The sequence below is a fragment of the Ambystoma mexicanum genome, chromosome 1p, assembly GCF_040938575.1.
Source record: "Ambystoma mexicanum isolate Mex_15411 chromosome 1p, UKY_AmexF1_1, whole genome shotgun sequence".
In the NCBI taxonomy this organism is placed as follows: Eukaryota; Metazoa; Chordata; class Amphibia; order Caudata; family Ambystomatidae; genus Ambystoma; species Ambystoma mexicanum.
The window spans coordinates 715,925,209-715,931,273 of NC_090921.1; the positions used below are offsets into that span (position 1 = coordinate 715,925,209).

Consider the following 6,065-nt stretch of genomic DNA (forward strand, 5'->3'; position numbering starts at 1 on the left):
GAACATCGGACATATTGAACTCTTTGAACTTTATAGACACTGGAGTCAATATTCCTCCGGAACTCCTCCAGTATTTTCAACCCAGTGAAGTAACTGGTATCTACGCGCCCCTGCATGCAATGCAGGATGGAGAGCTCATCATTTAAAAACATAAGGAGAATACTTCTATGAGTCCAGCAGACAAGATTAGGCGGGCCAGTCCAGACTGTCATCTCTTCACTACGCATCACGTTGGTGGAGACCAAAGCTGTCTGGGTCCGATCGATGCCCCTGTGGGAACCAGGTGAGCGTAACAGCCAGACCCTTCCTCTCTGCTGACAGTTGTCTATCTCCCAGGCAGTGATAGGCACCAGACTTGACTATTGCAATGTACTATTTGTGGGCACCTCTGTTCCTAATCTAAAATAATTACAGAGCATCCAAAATAAAGCCCTGTGTGCTGCGCTGTACATCCCTATATTCAAACACATCTCAGCTGCCAGTAAAGCAGTGCACTGGCTCACCATACGAGAAAGAATTGCATATAAGACTCTTACCATCATTCACAGGTGTATGTCCAACTCTGCCCCACGCTACCTGACCCAGAAAATCACTAAGACGCACTCAACTAAGCCCGCCAGAACTCCATATACACACAAAGTTGTTCAGCCCAAATTCAGGCGTGCCAAAGCAGGATGGTCCAGCTTCCCAGTTATTGCTGCAAAACAACGGAATTCCCTCCCTGATGTGCTAAGAGCAGAGGAATCTTATTGGGCCTTCCGCAAAGCCCTCAAAACAAAGCTGTTTGCTTAACTCAACCTCTACATCCCAGCCCCTTATGAAATCTACCCTGAAATATATGCCACTTCCAAAGTAACCACTTGTATTATTCCAAGTATTTGTATTTGACCGGCCTCCGGGCTGCCTGTAAATTGAGCGCCCTGATGCTTCAGGGTTAGTGTGGGCTATACCAATGTAAAAATAAATAAAATCAATAAAGTTTGCTCATTCCCCGTTCCTATCCAATTCTCGCTAGCTGGATACCAACACTTTAAAAAGCTTCCTTGAAATGTACTCTTCAGTCTTCACTGTTTCCAAACTAAAAATTCTCCCCCACCCATATATGGCCATTACTACCTGACTGGATCAGCAAAGAACCTGCTACTGTGGTGCTGCATGCCTAATCCCCACCAAAATTGTGACCACCAAATGGACCAACCTTTACCAACTCTGTGTTGTTTCTAAGCGCATCCCTGTTAAAGTCAGCATTCACCCTACCACGATCACACCTATTGCGAAAACCCAGCACACTGCTCATGGCCGCCCTCTGCCTCCTGCCCACTGCCCCATTCAGAGCGGGGCATCCATTAACGGGCTAGCAAGGCATGGTCGGTCAAATGTCATATGCATCATTCTGTCGAACTCTTAGTCACCTTCAATTTGCCCATTTCCTTATCAGCCAAGTACTCCTTTGCTATCCCCTTAATCCAACTCTGACAACCCAAAACTCCTCTCCCCGCCTGCCAATGCACTGACCTTCCCCTTCCGTGCTCACCTCTTCTTACCCTGGAGCACCGTCTCCTTCTTTCCCGTCCAATCCAACAATCTTCACCAACTCTCTCCAGCTACCACTTTACTCCTGTAAAAGAAAGACAAACCGTGCTAATTTCACTGTGACCTAGCATGGGGCGTCCACCCCATTGCTCTTGAAACCGCTGCTGGGGTAACTACTCCCCAGGCACTCTGCGGGTGAATGTACCCTAAGTATAGGTGTAGGAGCTGTGCATGGGTATATTTTGAGCTTCAAAGCTACTAGATCAGTCGAAAAATGCAGTTCCAAACAGTCTTCTAAGCATGGACCCGATTCCGAAGTGCGGGCGCCTTCGCAGCCACGTCATCTGGTGTCCCGATGTAGGAAGGACAATCCTTTTCCAAGATGGCTACCATGGAAAGAGAAGGCGGGCCCCGGACAGAGCCCCTCTTCCCTTTCTATGGCAGCCTGCAGAACCCTATGACCATATTACCACAAGCACATTTCTTTTCCCTTTCAAACCTATCCCACTTTCAAATAACTTTACCACACAGCCGGTCCCAGGTGGCCATGGCCACTTTAACAGCATTTTACGTCCCTCGCTGTCATGGCCAGTAGCCAGATTGTCTGCGTCATGACCTTATGCCATGACCCAGACAATTTGGCTACTGCCCACGGCCACAGGCTATACCTCAGTCACCAAAGGTATATGACTATTTTTTGTACCTACATTATGACACTTGTCAAAAAATAAAACACAGGCACATTTGCAAAACCATGCTTTAATGTCCTTGCCAATTCTCCTCACGAGTTTGCTCGAAATTTGGCAATGTTTTATTTTTTCAAAAGTGTCAAAATGTATGTACATACAATAGTCATATAACTTAGCCCCCACGTGACAAAATCCATTCAGTCTTTACACAAACATTGAAGGTTGTGTCTATGATCTTTCTCAAAACCTTTGCCCACATTTGTCAATCAGCAACAAAGTTATGTCATCTAAAAATGTTGAGACCCCCCTCTAATTTCGCCCCCTCTTGAAAAAGTCCCACCAAACTTTAGAAAACCATTTATATCTAGATCCAAAATAGTTTTGCCAAATGTTGTGCAGATTCGTCAAATGACACCACATTTATATGCCTTTTCAATATTTTGAGTCCCCCCTCTATGTTTGCCCCTCTTGACAGAATCTCACAAAACTTTGCAGGCCTAGAATAAAATTGCAAAATTACATGCAGTTTCATTGAGTGTCGCTAAAGTTATAAGCCATCCAAACACTGCTTTTCTCCAACCCTGTAATGCACAAATAGGTTCTTGTTATTGGGTATAACCTCTCAAAACCAGAAAGGGAAGCCCTAGCCACGCTTAGACAGAATGAAACAGAATGAAACTTTTATAATCAAGCCAGCCGATAAAGGAGGAGGGATAGTGCTATGGGACAAAATAGCCTACAATTTGGAAGTATAAAACATCCCATCTCAAACTACCGAGTGATCCCACACCTAGGCTGAAAGAAGAAATTGCCAGTCTAATGAAACAAGCACTAGGTGAAGGCTGGATAGACGAAGATGAACACACTTTTCTAGTAAACAACCATCCTACTACACCAGCTTTTTATATTCTCCCTAAAGTCCACATAAATCTGACTACACCAACGGGGAGACTAATTGTGACAGCAATTAATTCTGTGTTAGAGCCCCTCACGGTGTATGCTGATTAGTTTCTCAGACCTTTTGTTGCTAAAATGCCATCATACATTAAAGACACCACAAGTATGATTAACACCAACAAACAGCTACAGAGTAGTCGTGAAGAAATGGATTTATGACACAGATACTGTAAAACAAGGATTGAATGTATCAGTAGAGCGGAGTGTGTTCCTCAAATACATAAAAGAATGTGATGCCTTTTGCGAACGAAGGAATGAACATGATATTCTGTAATTTTGAAGAATTCAAACTATACCTTCATGTTGATGTGGAGACACTTCCCTGTGTGTGACAATTCAGTGTCTTTGGCCTGGGATGCACCAGGCTCTGGTTACAGGTCATTAACAATCATAACTGTTCCAGGTCCCTTGAGGACTTATGTTCCAAAATGTTTTATGAATAACAATTGACGCATGTCAGACAACTTGAATATTTTAGAATAAACTGTCCCCAATAGGCTGATAAATTATCTACATGCAATATGCTCAGTAGCACAGCTCTAAAGTGAAGTCATGGTACATGTATCTCATGTGACTATGGATTATAGCCATAAGAGTAAAAAGTAAATTCAAAACCGTGCCGAAATTTTATTTTTGTGACATGAAAGCTTTATAGTTAAAACCCATTCATCCGCCGTAGGTAAATATTGCACAAATACAGAAATGCTCTTTTCTTTATAAATGAGCTCTAAAATAAAAACGCATAACTCTTGCAAAAGACAGAGATAATTGTTGCTGAACAACAACAATTCAACGTTACTAGAACCGAGATTGGCGTAGCTAACGTTGTTTTTTCCATCAACGCCGGTGACACGTGATATTTGATCACGTGACCGGCCTCTTCATCTAATACTAGAGACGTTACGAGGACACGAGAATGCTCCCGGATTCCGCCTCGATACAGCAAGACTGAGAGAGAGTTCCACACGCACTTCCACAGGTAAGTTAAAAATTGCTTGTGCCTTTGGCAGAATTAGGCGACATGTAACGGACAGCTGCAGTATATGTGAAAGCACATAACTCAGAATTACTAGTTTCTGGACAGAGTATATTGTGAGTCATTACATCGTTGAGTTTCTCTTTCCTCTCGTCTTTGCGGGTTGGGCACAGCAGTAACGAAAGCCAAGTAGAGTCAATTCCATTGACTAACCTTTCATCTGGGTAAAACAACTCAGTAAACATGAGCGCCCCTCACACTTGGGAAAAACAATGGACAATACGCATGGCTATGTACTAAATAGTAACTGAAGATGGACGCATCAATAGTCTACAAAAAATATACATGAAACAATAAGAGCTTTAAGCATATTTATTAGTTAGGTTTAATCTATAAACAATGTCACACCAATTAGAGATGGAGTGAGTTGAAAACAAATAGCAATGTGTATGTTTATGTTTGTTGCAGGCCAATAATTCTGTTATATCTTCTGATGTGAAGGTTAAATCGAGAAACCAACAAGAACACCTAGAGTAGACATTTGTAGATTCCTTGCCTTTCACCAAGAGAATCCCAAAACCAATAATTAAGGTATTTTCTCATTCCTTCTATTTTTTCATTTCCTTTTATCTGAATATACACGCTAGGAAATCAACCAAAAAGCTTAAATTGACAGCTACATCATACTATATCGTTTCAAAATATAAAACAATAGCCTTTGTTTCTGCCTTCCTCAGATAAAGAACCTGGTTTCAAGGCGGGAAGGTGGGATACTTGACTACACCATTGAAGGATTGAATACTTACAGTCACAAATCAATTGTGAAGGTCCTTTTCTCGGCGTACATCAATAAATAATGTAAATAGATTTAATATTTACCGAATGTTATAAAACAAATAAATTATTTAATTGGACAGAGTCTTACAGTCCTATATATGTCCACAGGTAGTGTGCCACACCTGAAATCCGGATCTAAATTAAATTAGGATCCTGTTTGGAACTTCCTCAACGTCCCTAATCAAGTATAGTGAACTCCAGGTCAGTAATTGTGGTGGTAGCTTTGATAAACACTACAGACATTGCCATTTTGAATATAAGTATTTGGAAATAGTGATTTTTTAAGTAAATCGAATATTCTTACTTCTGTTATAGATTGAAATTGAAGAAACATTGCATGTGAGAAGAATTAACTTCTTGAAAAACGTGTCCTGAAATTGGCCCATATACCAAATAAACCAACAGCACTTGAGATTGTGCAGTATGTTTCCATGTGGCCGAAACATATGTCGACATGAAAGGAAATATTCATCTAGTTAATTTCCTGAACTCTACTTGTAATAACGAATGTCTGGTTGCTCAATATGAATTGTAGTATTGATCAAAACCAGCAAAATTAGAATATTTAACTTAGAGAAGCCATATAAAACAAAAAATAGAGCCTCCCCTCTGTGTATGTATTTATTTACAAGTGTCAGACCAAAGAATCCATTGATCGATCAATACTTTTCTATATCTATGAACAGTTTTCCCAAAAAGAATTGCTTTGATTTTCATTAATTTTTTGTCACAATTAAGTTTCTTTGAAAGAATTGATAAATGTATGTAATTAGTGTTTAATTAAATCAGATATGTGTCCTTGATTTCCCATGAGTGTGCACATGTTTTAGCGGTTTAAAAGTTTTTTTTTTTTTTAAAGTAGATGTAAGATTAAATAAAATGTAATGTTTATGTATTTTGAAAATGTTGTGTGTCTGGGCAATGTACTGAACCATCTATTATATAAATAGATCTCCGATTTGCTGACAGGTACTAAGGGATATAAAGAGAGGGGTAGTCAATCTGCACAGATGTCCTAGGATATCTGAATTGTCCATGGACATCACAGGACTGCCCCAGGACATCTGGAGTGT

At 40.6% G+C, this 6,065-nt stretch overlaps 1 long non-coding RNA gene across 2 annotated transcripts; it reads left to right on the plus strand.

The window, feature by feature from the left end:
• The first annotated feature begins 4,072 nt into the window (after positions 1-4,072).
• On the plus strand, positions 4,073-5,795 carry LOC138579931 (uncharacterized). Of its 2 annotated transcripts, XR_011304161.1 has the most exons (5): positions 4,085-4,158; positions 4,624-4,746; positions 4,893-5,013; positions 5,101-5,193; positions 5,308-5,795. It is a non-coding gene; the product is annotated as an uncharacterized lncRNA (long non-coding RNA). The 2 variants fall into 2 exon arrangements; XR_011304162.1 differs by lacking the exon at positions 4,624-4,746 and having other exon boundaries at positions 4,073-4,158.
• The last annotated feature ends 270 nt before the right edge of the window (positions 5,796-6,065 follow it).